General features: G+C 39.4%; 1 protein-coding gene and 1 non-coding gene across 5 annotated transcripts in view; one reads left to right on the top strand and one right to left on the bottom strand.

The window, feature by feature from the left end:
• The window catches only part of TRPM6 (transient receptor potential cation channel subfamily M member 6), a 154,416-nt gene that overhangs the window by 33,697 nt on the left and 103,256 nt on the right, over positions 1 to 17,463 (top strand). The window lies entirely within an intron of this gene.
• Positions 3,989 to 4,068, bottom strand: LOC129557657 (small nucleolar RNA U2-19). The gene has a single exon (XR_008686257.1). It is a non-coding gene; the product is annotated as a small nucleolar RNA U2-19 (small nucleolar RNA).

Genomic DNA, 17,463 nt, shown 5'->3' with positions numbered 1-17,463 from the left:
GCTACGATATTGAGCAAGTTACTGAACCTCTATACTTTGGCTTCCTCATCTGGAAAATGGGATGAGTATTGTAATTTGAACATTAAATGAGATGCTGTATATGCAATAACATTTCGAATAACGCCTAACATTTATTGGATTACAGAAGTTTGATTGTTATTAGTTGACCCAGAGAATAATCCTGTCAGATCTAAGTATCACCACCCATTCACTCCCTCCACACCGGTTTATAGATGAGGAAAATGAAGTTGAGGGAGGGGAATAGTTAGGATTGGAGCCCAGGGTAGTGGTTTAAAACACTAAGAATATGATTACCATGCACAGGATTTTGAGCATTTGTTTCTAGGGAGAAGATGGTTCATTTTTAACTACCAAATTGGGGACTGAGTTCTTGAATTTCTTCTTTGCCTGTATAAAAATTTTGGTGTTTCGGTTTTCGTTTGCTTTGGATGCTTCCATGACTGATAAAGCGTTGGATATTCTGGCTTGATTGACACCTGGGTTGGCAGTAAGAATCTGTTTCTTAGGTATTCCACCGCCCCCACTCCGCGACCCCCTCCCCCCGTTAGGTATGGTTTTCTGATGTGGGTCTCAGTTGTGATTTTTCTGTTTTTCACTTCTTAGTTTGATTGAAGTTGTATATACACATAGTTCAGAAACTATTCCATAAGGTTCATTACTAAAAGCAGCAGAACTTGTGTCATTTTCTTCTTTTCAGTAAAAGCAATCATGTTCATCTCTTTTAGCTAGTTGGTACTTATTCATGTCTAAATAATGCTTGTATTACTCCTTCTTGATTTTTCAGGTTTAGTCTTTATGCACTGTTTTTCCAGAATGGAATATGAGTATTTAGCTTTCTTCTACGTTCCTGCACCTGTCACTAACATCTTTTCTCTTCCTTCCATCTTTCTTCAGAATATAGTTAACTCATATATATACGTATATATATATATGTGTGTGTGTGTGTGTATATATATATTTAGGTCAATATTTATTTCAGTCAACATTACTATGCCTTCCTATCCACTTTTAAGAACTGGATCATGGTTACTTTCCTTTTCTTACTATTGTTTTCCCCTAGAATTGTTTTTCTGTGTGTGTTTGCAGAATTTTCTGTAGAGTTTTCACTAATTTAACTATACATTCTTTGCCAGCTGTCTAAATCCTCTCTCAAGATCTTTCACTGCAATGGCTATTTCAATCAATTTTATCTTGTTGAATACTGCTTTTTGACCAGCTTTGCCTGTCTAGAATGTAGTCCTTGATGTTGGATGCACAGCTGTTAACTTCTCTCTTTACCAGAATTTTGGAGTTTCCCTTTGAGTCTCTCTAATGCTGGATCCTGTTTCTTGTATCCCATGTCGTTGTCTTTCTTATTTCCCATTATTTTGGTGGAGGACATTTTCCAGTAGGTCTCTGAGAAAGGTTACATGTAAAGTAAACTGAATCAATGTATTCCTTTATATATATATATATTTTTTTTTAATGTGGATCATTTTTAAGGTCTTTATTGAATTTGTTACAATATTGTGTCTGTTTTATTTTTTGGTAGCAAGGCATGTGGGAACTTAGTTCCCTGACCAGGGCTTGAACACACACTTCCCTGCACTTGGAAGGTGAATCTTAACCAGGAACCACCAGGGAAATCCCTGAATCAGTGTATTCTTCTGACGTATTATCCTTCCATATTTTTTTTTCCCTTACCAAAGTTTCACTAATAATACAAAAATATGTTCTTTTGGTAAGTAATTCAAACCCTACAAATAGAAATTCAAACAGAAAGTTTCCTTTCTGTCTTTGGTCCTCATCTCCCTTAAACCCAGAAGTAACCAAACCATTGGATTTGAAGCATATTATTTAGGTACATTATTATTATATATTATTATATACAATATATTGTTTTGATTTGTGCATTTGTTTTTATATAAAGGAAATTATACTGATTATTGATATGCAACCTGATTCCTTTAAAAGTAGTTCTTGGACTATTTTTCCATGTCAATACAAGCTGATGCTTTCCTGGCTAATATATTCAGATGATTTGGATCATTCAAAATCAAGCATATAAAAATTTCTGAACAATTACTCTTCTAGTTTCACTCAGCCAGTAAATAATTACTGAGTGTTAACTATATGCTAAATCCTGTTCCAGAACCTGGGAATATACAGTTAACAAAATCTTTGTTTTTGAGGTAGACAGGGATGGTGAGATGGTTCTAGATGATGGAATTGAGTGCAGCTGCAGCTTTAATGAGCTTGTTTTTCCTCTCCTGGAGTATACAAGTCATTCAGTCAAGTCTGTCTGTCTTTCTCTGTAGAAAACAACCATTACAAATTGGACTTCATAACTTCTGTGGCACCAGCACAACAGAACCATACCCCTGAGACACAGAAATGGATATTCTGAATAGATAAACAAATGCGGCATACACATACAGTGGGATATTATTCAGCCTTAAAAAGGAAGGAATTCCTGTACCATGCTACATCATGGATGAGCCTTGAGGACATTATGCTAGATGCAATGCTGAGTCTCGAAAAGACAAATATTGAATTCTACTTATATGAGGTGTCTAAAGTAGTCCAGTGCACAGAAAGAAAAAGTAGAATGATGGTTGCTAGAGCCTGGAAGACTGGGGAATGAGAAGTTGTGTAATAGGGATAAAGTTTAATTTTTGCAGGATGAAAATATCCTAGGGTTTGGTTGTACAAGTTTAAATATAGTTAATAATACTAAACTGCAGACTGTAAAATGGCTAAGATGGTAAATTCTACATTATGTGTATTTTACCACCACTTTTTTAAAAATAAGAAAAAAAATTCACACAAGCTCCATAGTGGGATTTGTCCTTTACTTTGTGATTTTTATTTTATTTTTCACAGTGCTGCGTCTCTGCTGCTTTTCTCTAGTTGCAGAGATCAGGGACTACTCTCTGGTTGTGGTGCACGGGTTTTCATTGCAGCAGCTTCTTTTGTTGTGGAGCACAGGCTGTAGGCACGTTGGCTTCAGTAGTTGTTGCTCCCAAGCTCTAGAGCGCAGGCTCAATAGTTGTGTTCAGGCTCTGTTGCTCCATGGCATGTGGCATTTTCCCAGACCAGGGATTGAAACTGTGCCTCCTGCATTGACAGGTCAGTTCTTTACCACTGAGCCACCTGGGAAGGCCTGTCCTATACTCTGAATTCATGATTGAACCTGTTTTCAGCTGGGTTCAGCTTTTGCATGGAATCATGGCTATTTTAGGGGTTGGGGTAACAATGGACTTCCCTGGAAACTCTTCTTGGCACCAGAACCTTTAGCATGTGCCTTTGTTGGTGGTAGCCCAGTGCTATTTTTCATTTTTTTCCACGAGTTTTGGCATTTCCATATCTCTGGGGAAAAGGTCCCTAAGTTGTTTATGGCACAGATAAACTTTGAGACTATTTCAGAATTACACAATTGAGAGAAGTGAGAAGTGGTCATTTTGTTTGCCTTAAAAGTTTCATTCTTTTCCTGGTTTTGTAAGCACGTGCCTCTCTGCGAGAGCCTTCTGGTCTGTTTTGACTGGAGAAGATGACTTTTACTGCTTGCATGGCACAGACAGGTGCCTTCCCTGGCCCTGGTTCTCCTGCAGTTTCCCATCTGGCATTTATTTTCCAGCCCTGGCCTGGTGTGGAATGATCATCTGCCATTTGCTGGCTCTGTATCTTGAAGCCCACCCAGATCGGATAAGAGTCAGGTATCCAGGGGTTGCAGATGTGCTGTGTGTTTTGATTGGAGAGATCAGCCTGGTGAACTGGGTTGTTCTTCTTTTTTTTAAATTCTATTTCTCCGAGCTCAGATCAAGTGTAATTATGAAGGTCTGTAGTGAAACCTTGTTATCATTGCTCGGAACTGATCAGCCTTCCATGTACACACACCCCCAGCCCACTCTCACTTATCCATCAGTGAATCCTCAATTACTGTCACCTTTACACACACACACCCCTTATTTTAAATTATTCTTTTGCTTTTCAGAACTACTGAGATCATACGTCAGGTGGACTAAGAGGTCTTCTGATGCTCAGATTTGGCTATTTTCATCATTAATCCTCTTCAGTAAGAGCAGATCTCAGAGAATGGGTTGCTCTTTATTCTCCCACCTCTGCCTAAACTATGTGTGGGCATCATATAGAATTTTCTTCCCAGGCAAACTCAAAGCTCGGTGGGGTAAATGACTATAAACAAGTGACATTCTCTCCTCACTTTACCTATTGTGGACTTGAAGCTTCTTGTAAATAGTCTTTTTTTTTTTTTTAATTATGTACTGTATTTCAAAAAGATTAATTTTATTTATTTATTTATTTTTGGCTATTCTGGGTCTTTGTTGCTGTGCAGGCTTTTCTTTAGTTGCAGAGAGCTGGAACTACTCTCTTGTTGCAGAACACGAGTGTGGGTCTTCAGTTGTTGTGGCATATGAGCTGTGCAGTCCTGGTTCCCAGGCTCTAGAGCACAGGCTCAATAGTTGTGGCCCACTGGCTTAATTGCTTCACGACATGTGGGATTTTCCTGGACCAGTGATGGAACCTGTGTCTCCTGCATTAGCAGGCAGATTCTTTACCACTGAGCCACTAAAAGTGAAAGTGAAAGTTTTAGTTGCTCAGTTGTATCGAACTCTTTGTGTCTCCATGGACTGTAGCCCACCAGGCTACTGAGCCACTAGGGAAGCCCAAATAGTCATTTTTGACATCAGCAAACCACCTGTCCCAGGGGTGGAACCATATTTATCTGTCAGGAACTTGTGCTTTCTGTAGCAGGAGTGCTGGTAACCTTGGAGCAAACATACTCTTGGGATTATTTCCTTGGCCTGAGAGTTTAACATTCTCTTTTTATCTTCCTTGGGCTGTGGGATAGGAGGACAGCTCAGGTTGCCCACACAAACCAAAGGAATTTAGGTCCAGGCAAAATTTGCGTGTGATTAGAAGATCATAGAGCCTGAAAATCATATGCCATTTTGGAATGTCTAGCAAGTTCTTTCCTTTCTCGCTGATTTCTCTCACTTGCTGCTGAAAAAAAGAACAGGATATGGTAATTGTAGATGTTCTAGAAATATCAGCAGGGAGGCTAGAAGAGTAATGAAAGTAACCAAGAGTCAGAAAAAGTAGTTTCACTGCTGACTGCACATTCTCCTGGCCTCAGGCAAGTTAGGTCAGTTTTCTTATCTGTAAAGCAAATGGCCACTGTTTGCTGGCCGCTTCTTTCTAAAGGTTGTGAATGTGCTTGGAGTTAGAGATTCCTTTGACAATCTGATGAAAGCTATAGATAAGTGACTCAAAAACGCACAGTGGAAACCTGACCTGCTGGGCACTCAGGCTTACTGGGCAATTTAAGCTCTGTCTAAAAATGACTGCCCACCCTTGGCCTTAACAGACCATTGCCAAATTAGAATGCAACCTAGTATTACCAGATTCTGTTTTTTTGCTTGCTTGTTTGTTTAAACTTTGCTCCTTCTTAAGGAAAATGCAGATGTATAGATTTTTTGTTGAACATGAAACCTCTGAGTTTTTACATTTTTCTAGTTGCTTCAAAGATTTTTGAAAACACTTTATGGGCTGAACAATACACATTCATGGCCTGCTTTCTTCCTATGGATAGAAACATGTCGGTATTTTGTTTTCCACTATGGTTAAACCCAAATTATTTATGGGTTTATTTTTGGGCTCTTCTCTCTTTCTGCCTGTGCTACTTCCTCCTTAAAAAATTTTTAGTGGATTTATTGAGATATATTCACATATCATATAATTCACACATTTAAAGTATAGAATTTAATGAGTATTTTATCTTCACAGAGTTGTGCATCCATCACCACAGTCAGTTTTAGAACATACCCACCATCCCTCATCCTCCTTAGCTGTCCCTCCATCTCCATCAGCCACAGGCAACCACTGGTGTACTTTCTTTCTCTATCGATTTGCCTATTCTGGGCATTTTATATGAATAGACTCATACAATGTATATGCCTTTGTGACTGATTCCTTTCACTTTGCATAACATTTTCATGGTTCATCCATGTCGTAGCATGTAATGGTACTTCTTTGTATTGCTGAATAATGTTTCATTGTGTGGATATATCATGTTTTATTTGTCCATTCATCTATTGATGGTTATTTTTATTGTTTTTGCTTTTTTTTTTTGTCTGTGCTGCTACGAACATTTGTGTACAGGGTTTTGTGTGGACATTTGTTTTCATTTTTCTTGGGTAGATACTTAGAAATGAACTAGTGGGATCATATGGTAATTCTATGTTTAGCCATTTAAGGGACCTCCAGACTGTTTTCCACAGCACCTGTACTGCTTTCCATGCCCACCAGTGATCTATGAGCGTTCCAATTTCTCCCCATCCTTGGCAATACTTTGTACTGTCTGAATTTTTGATTATAGCCATCCTAGTAGGTGTGAAGAGGTATCTCACTGTGATTTAGATTTGCATTTAAATGATTAATGATGTGGAAAATCCTCCTGTGTTTCCTGGTCAGTTGTATATCTTTTTTGGAGAACAGCATATTCAGCAGAGAAGGCAATGGCAAGCCACTCCAGTACTCTTGCCTAGAAAATCCCATGGATGGAGGAGGCTAGTAGGCTGCAGTCTGTGGGGTCGCTAAGGGTCGGACACGACTGAGCAACTTCACTTTCACTTTTCACTTTCACACATTGGAGAAGGAAATGGCAACCCACTCCAGTGTTCTTGCCTGGAGAATCCCAGGGACGGGGTAGCTTGCTGGGCTTCCATCTGTGGGGTCACACAGAGTCGGACACGACTGAAGTGACTTAGCAGCAGCAGCAGTAGCAGCAGCAGCATATTCAGACCCTTGTGCAGCACTTATTTTCAATAGAGCCCTTGAGATTTTCTCTTGAGAAATGCACGTATTCATATCCATGCAAAAGTTGTTATACAATTTCTAGGGGTTCATGACCCTCTTGATATCTCTCTCTGGGTCTAAGGATATCCACCAAGGTTGGGGTATGAAGCAGAGATTTTTCTGGGCACTTCATGTGCTTTTTATGTCACTCTTATATCGGCGAAGGACCTTATGGGATTTGTGTGAGGATCAGATCTTCAGGGAAGTGATTTGTAAGCCCCAAATCACTGTTCAGGTTCAGGGATTGGTACACATGCAAGTTCTGAGGGTAAATGATGGTGAAATGAAGTCATTAAAGGCGTGGACTTGAATCTGACTGCCTGTGTTTGAATCCTGGTGTCATTTTTATGAACTATTGTGTTCTTGGGAAAATTACTCAACCTCTCTGACTCAGTGTCCTCATTTGTAAAATGGAGATAATAACTGCAACTACTTCCCACATGCTCTGGGGCAGAGTTAATATAAACAAAGTGCTTTGCCTTGTGCAAGTGGGTGCATACAGAGTGCTGAATAAATTGTTAACTTGCTGCTATGGACTAAATATTTGTGTCCCCCCAAAGTTCATTTATTGAAGCTCCGATCTACAATGTGGTGGTATTTGGAGGTGGAACCTCTGGGAAATAATTAGGTTTTCAGAGTGGAGTGCTCATGAATGGGACTAGTGCTCTTACAAGAAGAGACACAAAAGATTTGAATGCTTTCTCTTCCATGTGAAATTATAGTAAGCAGGTGGCTATTGTAAACAAGAAGAGGGTTCCCACCAGAACCCAAACATGAGGGCAACCCAATCTTGGACTTCCAGCCTGTAGAATGTTGAGAAATAAATATTTGTAGTGTGAGCCATCCAGCCTATGGTATTCTGTTATAGTAACCCAACTAAGATACCTGCTATTTATATTATCTTAGGGCTTTCCAGATGGCATTAGTTGTAAAGAACCTGCGTGGCAATGCAGGAGACCATAGAGACTCGGGTTCAATCCCTGGGTTGAGTAGATTCCCTGGAGGAGGAAATGGCAAGACTCCCGTAGTCTTGCCTGGGAAATCCCATGGACAGAGGAGTCTGGTGGGCTACAGTCCATAGGGTCGCAGGAGTGGGTGGGACATGACTGAAATGACTTAGCACATAAGCATATAAAACAGGATGGGCTTCCCAGGTGGCTCAGTGGTAAAGAATTCATCTGCCAATGCAGGAGACCCAGGTTCCATCCCTGGGTTGGGAAGATCCTCTGGAGAAGGAAATGGCAACCCTCTCTAGTATTCTTGCCTGGGAAACTCGGGAGGAGTTCCCACAGGAGCCTGGCGGGCAGCCTACAGTCCATGGAGCCACAAAGGAGTTGGACATGACTTAGAGACCAAACAACAACAACAACACAGAACAGCACAGGTTATTAGCTTATCGTGGAGCAGGTTGGCCTTTGAATATGAGAACACCTATCTTCTTCCTGGAGGAAATAGATATCCTCTGTTGATATTTTAAAGAGCTAAGAGTTTTTTTTTTTTTTCTATAAACTGAATCTTGTTATCTTAGGAAAGAGAATTTTCCTCCCAAAAGGATTTCAGTCCAGAGGGTACTTTACAGATCCTTGGCCTGGATCAGTAAATCCTGACTGACCTTTGTCACCTCTGTTAGTGTCTGTTTAAAGTGATTTAAAACAAATAAAAACCAAACCCCCCAATTTTTGTCCTTATCTGGCCTAGAGAAACTCAGATTCCAAGTAGTCAGTATTGTTCTGTGATCAGGTCAAGTGAGTAGATCTTGCTGGATTAAAACAGAGTCCAAAGTCTTAAGATTTAAACTCTTTATAGTATTAGCTAGAGTCTTTAGGGCAGTCTTTTCTTTTTTTGCTACACCACACAACATGTGGGATCTTAGTTCCCTGACCAGGGATTGAACGCAGGACATAGCAGTGACAGTGTGGAGTCTTCACCACTGGACTGCCAGGGAATTCCCTGGGACAGTGTTAAGAAAGAAAAACTAGGAGGGAGTCAGTGACTTGGCAGAAGACTTTACAGATTGGATCTTTGTTCTTGGATGAGATAAAGAGGCAAGCCTCTCAGGCTCATGTTTTGGTCTCTTGAGCTGTTAATAGCCACTGCTACTGCTGCTACTGCTAAGTCACTTCAGTCGTGTCCGACTCTGTGTGACCCCACAGACGGAAGCCCACCAGGCTCCCCCATCCCTGGGATTCTCCAGGCAAGAACACTGGAGTGGGTTGCCATTTCCTTCTCCAATGTGTGAAAGTGAAAAGTGAAAGTGAAGTCGCTCAGTCGTGTCCGAACTGTAGCGACCCCACGGACTGCAGCCCACCAGGCTCCTCCATCCATGGGATTTTTTAGGCAAGAGTACTGGAGTGGCTTGCCATTGCCTTCTCCGAGGTTAATAGCCACTACTTGCAAGAATTGCCACTATTTCCAAGAGAAATCACATTTTGAGAAGCAGCTCTTTCAGTGGAGATAGTTCAGCTGCAAAGTGCATCTTGCTGGCTGGTGTTTGGGTTCAGCAAATACTGAGTGTGAAAAGCAAGGTGGTAGAGGAAGGAATAGGAGCCATTTACCCAGAAGGAGACATCTGAAGTCCTTCTCTGTGGGGTCTCCTTCATGTCAGAGTCCTTCATTTCAGTTTAACTGAAGGGACAAGCTCTGTAAGTTTCAGCCCAGGAGACAGTTTCTAAGAACTACTGGAATCCCAATATGTTGTCAGTGTTGTTTTCTAACCCACAGACAGTGATGTGTGTGTGTGTGTGTCTGTATGGTGGGTGGGTTTTGTTAAAGAAAAATTTTTCATGACATTTGTTAAAGAGAACAAGGAAGACCAGTCAAGAAAAAATGATTGCAATGGGAGTTTTCAGGAGGCAAGAGAGATAGGGCTTAACTCCAAATACAAGGGAAGTGGAGATTATTGGCAAGGAGCAGGATACCATCAGTGAATGGAGAGGGTTAAGAGGAAACATCAAGGCTAGGGGATTCTTGCTAGACCACAACAGGAGTCTTGCTGAAGCTGGGCCAGAGTAGAGTGATCAGACACCAAGCATGGGGGATTTTTGCTAAATTATCTCAGCTGGATTCTAAAAATTGACTGAGTGAGCTAATGACAGAGCCCAAGTTTGGGGCCTAGTTAGAAAGAGGATTCAAGTCAGAAAGAGCCTGACTCAAGTTTGGTCAGGGAAGAGAGTCTTCCTCAGCTTGTAGCTAGAAATGACTAAGGTAGAACATTCTTCTTTTTAATACAGTCACAAAATATGTGAGCATTTGAGTGACACATTCTTTAAAGAAGCATTCTTTAAAGAAGAAAAGTTGCTTTTCTTTTATCACTTTTTTAGAATTGTCTTTTTAGGTCATTTCAAGAATAGAATATATTTCTATTGAATAGAATATATTTCTTCTCATCTTAAAATAGCAGAAGAAATTAGATATAGAAGAAATGTCTTAATAATAAATGCCCAATGGAAATGAAAACCTGTTGTGTAATTTGGCTTTCAATGACTTAAAAAAGGCATTGTGCAATAACTGTGTTCTCTTTTCCTTCCTGAATTGCATTGAAAGTACAGTCAGTCTCTAAACGACAATATGGGAACTTTGCAAATCAACTGTAACAACCAGAAAGAGAAGTTGGGAACTTTTTTCCTAGCAAATGATATTTCATATCTGCCAACCTCTGTTGCTCACAGAATTCTTGGTACCCCACTGACAGACTTTGATTCTCAACTTCCTGAACCAACCTCATTCCATTAAAACATCTTTTTCCTCCTTGAATTTTAGGGGATTGTTTGTTCTGGATGTGATTTTTTTCTGAGAAAAAGAACCAACCAACCTGATTTATACCCTACCCTAAATCTTTCAGCTTAAATTCAGATAAAAATCTTAACAATTTCTATCTTTTAAGTTAAACATTTCAAAGACTTTAAAAACTAAGTTAAAAAATCCTAAAGATAAATGTAAAAATCTTGCATTAAGATGTAAGATTTAGGTGAGGCAATATTCTTAGTTGATAATCGGTGGAAGTCTCGTGGAAAAGAATATACCAAAATTGCATCCTGTGGAAACAAGTGTGTGATATCCTCAAAGGCAATCCTTGATTAAATAGAATTAGGGGAACAATGCATAGTTTATTCCTTCTGGAGAGTCATATGAGCAGAAAACATTTTCCAAGTGTTTAAATGAGCAGAAGAGATTTTCTCCTTTCTTATCTGTTGTACTGGTGACATTTACACCATTTTCAAAATTACTTATTAAAAAAAAAAGTTACTGGGGCCTGGCTAACATGTTCCATGAAAGAGTAAAGGCTTAGAGTTCAAGAACTAAGAGCAATCCAAAAACTATAACTAATATTATAATTTTAACAATTATAACATTATGGTGGTGGCTGTGGTGGTTTAGTTGCTAAGTCACATCTGAATCTTGGCAACCCCATGTACTGGAGCACACCAAGCTCCTCTGTCCATGGGATTTCCCAGGCTAGAACACTGGAGTGGGTTGCCATTTCCTTCTCCAGGGAATCTTCCCAACCCAGGGGGTTGAACTCAGGTCTCCTGCATTGCAGGTGGATTCTTTACCTATCTATCGCCTGCTACTGTAACATTACAGCAAATCTGTTTGTTTTTTTTTTTTGCTAAGTAGCAATTATGCCGGAGAAGGCAATGGCAAGCCACTCCAGTACTCTTGCCTAGAAAATCCCATGGATGGAGGAGCCTGGTAGGCTGCAGTCCGTGGGGTTGTTAAGGGTCGGACACAACTGAGTGACTTCACTTTCACTTTTCACTTTCACACATTGGAGAAGGAAATGGCAACCCACTCCAGTGTTCTTGCCTGGAGAATCCCAGGGACGGGGGAGCCTAGTGGGCTTCCGTCTATGGGGTCACACAGAGTCGGACATGACTGAAGTGACTTAGCAGCAGCAGCAATTATGCACACAGTTGTAAAATGTTTACCTAAAGTGATTGTAATTAATTTTTAAAAATGTAAGCAGAGTACCTATTTCTAAGTGTAGCTAAAGAAATGCTGAGGAAAATGTACAGCTGGATAGCTGGATGGTTGGAAATTATTTTAACAACCCCTGGGGTGAATTACCCAGGAAGAACAGGATTTATCCAGTTTTCTGATAGAGATTTCTTACAGACTAGAGAAGGAAACACATTTACCTTACCCTTGCTCTCCACTTCCTTTCCTTTCATTATACCTTGCTCTGACTTGTCCACTTGCCTGAAATCTCCAATTACACGTCACACAGTCTAGTCATCTGGGCACACATTTTTTTTTGTTTTTCGTTAGTGTATTAGGGACATTCCTGGAAAGTCATATGATAGTTTCTCCATAGGGTGAACAGTGAGAAACTCTTGGTGTTCCCTGTCTTTCTTTCTTTCTTCTTTTGTTTATTTTTTGGCTGTGCCTCATGGCATGTGGGATCTTAGTTCCCTGACCAGGAATCAAATCCGTGCTGTCTGCACTGCAAGAGTGGAGTCTTAACCACTGGCCTGCCAGGGAAGTCCCCCCCCCCCCCCCCCACCGCATCTATTTTAAATTTGTTGGATCTGCTACTGAGAGAGCATTTCCTATGCTTTGTGGTTTACAGAGAACATACTGTACTATGCTGATGTTTTATTGTAACGAGCTAGTAATGAAAAGGGGCACTGTGATTCCACATGTGTCACCTGCCTTTTTGTCTGGTTAAGATGAGCAAAGGAGAATGCTGAGATTTGCAGCCATCACAGCTAAATGGAGATGTGGAGAGCGTAGAGCATATTCTGAAAAGCATAGATAAGAGGGTCTGGAGCAGAATTACCAAGAAGGGAAAGTTTGCCACTCCACTGCTTGCCTCTGTCACAAGAAGCATTTTCCTCAAGGCTGTCTTCCTCCTTGGCTATTCATATTATTTTGTTTCCTGCTCCTCACCCCCAAAGTCTCTAAAGTCATTTTTATTCTCTCTTCCATCTTCACTCTTTTATCTACATACATGGTTCCAACTTTCTTAACATAAAGTCAACCTCTCAACTTTGTCTATTAAACACAGTGCAAAAGAGTGCTAGTGGTCGTATTCCATACGACCTGCTCCATTCTGTAGCAGTGGTAATTGTATCTGTCTCACAGTTGTGAATAGCATTTAAAGCATTTAGCACAGCCCTTGACGTATCTGAAAATCTACGTAAGCATTGACTTTGCTTTATATTGTTGATCTAGTGGCTGTTTTATTTCTTTCTTCCAAGGATATCTTACACTAGCTGCCTTCTCTGTTTTACAATCTACTTCCTGATTCTCTCTCAATCTGTATATTTGTCATGGACAACAAAAATTGTCCTTCTTACTTTCTTTTCATTATTAAACACTTCTCAGTATTTCTTTGAAAGTACCTACTTTTGTAATAATACAAACTTTAGAGAGAAAAATTTTCTCCCTTCTCAACTTCAGGTATCGTGTCATCTCGATTAATAACTCTCTGGTATTTATTCCCTGAACTTTATTCTATACCCTATGCCTGCTGCTGCTGCTGCTGCTAAGTCACTTCAGTCGTGTCCGACCCTGTGTGACCCCATAGACGGAAGCCCACCAGGCTCCCCCGTCCCTGGGATTCTCCAGGCAAGAACACTGGAGTGGGTTGCCATTTCCTTCTCCAATGTGTGAAAGTGGAAAGTGAAAAGTGAAAGTGAAGTTGCTCAGTCGTGTCCGACCCTTAGCGACCCCACGGACTGCAGCCTACCAGGCTCCTCCACCCATGGGATTTTCTAGGCAAGAGTACTGGAGTGGCTTGCCATTGCCTTCTCCGTACCCTATGCCTAGATGTTCCCAAAGATTCCTGGCTCTTTTATCTTCTCTGTTTTCTCCTCCTCAGTGACTTTGTGGCTTTTGGTGTACCTTAACATTGGTGTCTTCTGAATTCTTCTCCAGGCCTAAGTCTCTACATTTCTAGCCACCATTGAACTTCATCAGTCACCTTTCAAAACCTTTGTTATCTTTTGGGAGCTTCCCTGGAAGTTCCATGGTTAAGACTCCAAGCTTCCAATTCAAGGCATGTAAGTTTGATTCCTGGTTGAGGAACTTAAGATCCTACATGATGTGCAGGGGAAAAAAAAACTTTGTCATCTTTCAAGGACTTTTTTAAGTTTTGTGTCCTCCTTGAAGCCTCCCCCAAATACTGGCAGACAGAAGGGATTTCTGCTTCCAAGGAGTCCCACAGCCTGCTCTTGTGCCACACTTGGTATTAATATCTATCAGTAAACATAGGTTCTTCTCTTTTGGTGTTAGTCTCTGGGACCCAATTTTATTTATTGTTTTTATTAGAATTATATAATATGCCCTTCAAAGTATTTTGAATGAATGAATGAATAAAGATATTATTCTTATAAGTATCAATGGAAGAGTAGGTAGACTGACCGAACATATACTGCTTGTGAGTTCTGGAGGGCATATACCATACTTACCATGCTTCAGTGATGTCTTTGGGAGGAACCATGTGGTAGTTACTAAAGTCAGATGTAAAGGTAAAAATAAATTCAGTCAAATGTATCCTTCAAAAATCTCCTACGTTGCTCAGAAGGAGAAGTATGTGAAGATTTGATCTCTAACTGCTTTTTTCTCTATGTTGGAATTTTCTTCAGTTGAACACCAGATTAAATAGGTGATGTTGAAATACTGCAGTGCACTCTCTGAGATGAGATGTGTAGACTAAGATGTGCATGTGGGACCTGAGACCAGCCAGGAAACAGCAGATCCTGTCTCTCATTCACACTGAACCCTAGTGCCTATATGTGGTCACTTTCAGGCAGTGGTTTTTCATGTGTGGTACCCCTGGGGACTCCTCGGGATCTTTGAGACCCTTTCAAAGTTCCTCACAGTCAAAATTATTTTTATACTGGTACATTATTTCCCTTTTCCACTCATTCTATCATAAGCATACAGTGGAGTTTTCCAGACGTTACATGACAAATCCTTGATATCTAAAATGTTTATTAAAATACTATTTCCTTTTTCCAACTCCATGTCCCTGTCAGGTCAATTCTTTTTATGTACGTCAACCCAAACCACTTTGTAAAAGATTGAGTGCAGAAGCAGATAAAAGAATGCTGCTGTTTAAAGCCAGACAAAAATGCAATGCTTTTCTCATAAACCTTTTAAAAAATACTTTTCATGAAAAATATATTATTTATTTTAACATGTATTAGGTTGATTATAATTATTGATTTTTTAAATGAATTGATGGGGAGATACTTTAAAAAGTCCCAGTTTTAATTTCTAATATGTAAATATTGGTAGCTATATTCCACAAGTGAAAGTTCTGTGGAGGTCCTTGGTAAATGTAATGAATATGGAGTTCTAACTCCCCAGAGTTTGAGAGCTGCTTCTCGTGGGCATACTGTACCCCTGAATGTGGAATGGCATTGAAATTGCCCACACCTAAGCATTTTATATTTTTTCTCTCACTTTTCTTCTTCTAGTCCTCTCTCATTCTTTTATTTTCCACTTAAAAAAAATTGAAATATAGTTAATTTGCAATGTGTTAGTTTCAAGTATACAGCAAAATGATTCAGTTATACATGCATATACATGTATGTGTTCTTTTTCAGATTCTTTTTCATTATAGATTATTATAAGATACTGAATACAGTTTCCGGTGCTATACAGTAGATCCTTGTTATTTACCTATTTTATATATAATAGTGTGTATATGTTAATTCCAAACTCCTAATTTATCTCTCTCCACCTCCCCTCACCCCCCATTACCCACTTTGGCAGCCAAAAGTTTGTTTTCTGTATGTGTTAGTCTATTTATGTTTTGTAAATAAATTCATTTGTATCATTTTTTTAGATTCCCCATATAAGTGATATCATATAATATTTGTCTTTCTCTGACTTACTTCACTCAATATGATAAGCCCTCTCTTACTCTTCGAGCAAAGATTTTGAATTAAATATGTGGTATGTGTGGTATTTAAATATGTTAAATATATGATATGTATCTGCATGGAATTGCAAGCAGCAGTGTTCTTTCTGCCCTGCTACACTTAGAAAGTGAAACAAGTAATCTTCACTGTATATATACCTTACTATGAATAACATAAATGCCATTGCCTTTAGCCTGTAATTCCTAGTAAAGGCTTTATTGTCTCAGAGGATGGTGGGTTTTCTAAAAGTCAATTATTTGAGTATAGCTCCGTTAATAGTAAAGCTTCACTCCAAGAAACTTCTCTAGACCATGTTCACTTAGGTGTAGTACTAGTAAAGTCTTGGATAATTTAAGAAGATATTTGTAGCATAAATAAAGACCATCTGTGTACCTGAATAACGGATTGGTGAATGTTTTGCTGAGTGGAAATTGGAGATTGAGTGTATCTAACTTGAAAATCTTCTTAGAGTGGTTCTACAGCAAATAGGCCCAGCATTTAGTTAAACTCTGTATTTCACTATCCGTGGATAGTAGTAAAGAACACTCATAAGGGAAGCCTCCCATTTCCTGTTCCCTACTTATCAAAATGATTTCACATGATCTGAAGTTATAAACATCTTGTTTGCAAGTTTAATTCCCTAAGGATAAGGCTGAGCATGTGTGACAGCAGAGGAAAGGATGTCTTCTCATTGCCATTTGAAATTGTGTTTTTGGACTGACATAAAGAGAGCTTTCACCAATTTAGGCTGTTGAGGGACGTATGACATTTTAGCTTGAACCTTTTATGATATACACTACTAAGTAGGTCACCGTTGAGTTCTTCTAATTCCCCACTAGACTCTGTGGAGAATTCATAAATGTTTTACTCATATACTCATGAGTTTATATAATCTAAATAGTCATTCTGAAGTTCTAAATGCTTTTGCTCAGTAAGGCAGTATATGAAAATGTCAGTAAAATTTCTCACCCAATTGGGAGAAGTGGCATTTTAAGGAATTGTGAGTTATTTAGTTGACATTCTATTAAAGATGTTACCATTAAAAAAAGAAGAAAAATAAAAAGAAATCATTACCATCAAAATAGTGCTTACATTTGACTACCCAGAGAGAAGAAAACCTGTAAGGTTATTTTGTGTTGATGAAGAAGTACTCCTAAATGCTGCCTTCTGGAAAGATTATTTACTGGAAAATTAGTGAGGTTAACATGTGGCAGTGTGGTGAGCCAGATCCTCGAGTTTGGGTTATTTTAGATTTGGGTGCCCTTTACCTAAGACTGTTAATCTCAGATCAAGTGAGTCCCATGAGGTATCCCTCAGATTATGGACAAAACGCCGTGGGAGACCCTGAGCTGAGTCTCCCAGTAGATGGGCTGACTTTGCATTGATGTATTTCCCAGCCAACACATCCATCTGTCCGGCACTCAATTTGAATGTGTCCTTGCTCCAAGGGAGGGGCTGTGTAGAGAAAATAAAAAGTGTCAATCTGGAGTGTGAAAATATTTTCTCTATTTGATCCATTCTGGTGCTTCCCTGCATGGTGTAGATTCCATGATAAATAAACTAATGCCTATCTTGAAGTAGACTGTAATAATGTTGAGAAGAAAATAACTGAATAGGTGCAAGTAAGTGTTGTGTGTATAAAAACATAGATATAAAAGAAAGTAGTCAGTTTTACCTGGAAAAAATATGTTTTAATTGTTTAATTTTTTTAAGT

This window comes from Moschus berezovskii, chromosome 7 (assembly GCF_049115385.1).
Source record: "Moschus berezovskii isolate FMDL1 chromosome 7, NW_MosBer_1.0, whole genome shotgun sequence".
In the NCBI taxonomy this organism is placed as follows: Eukaryota; Metazoa; Chordata; class Mammalia; order Artiodactyla; family Moschidae; genus Moschus; species Moschus berezovskii.
Note: the sequence above shows the minus strand (reverse complement) of the source record. Positions and strands in the feature narration are given on the sequence as shown.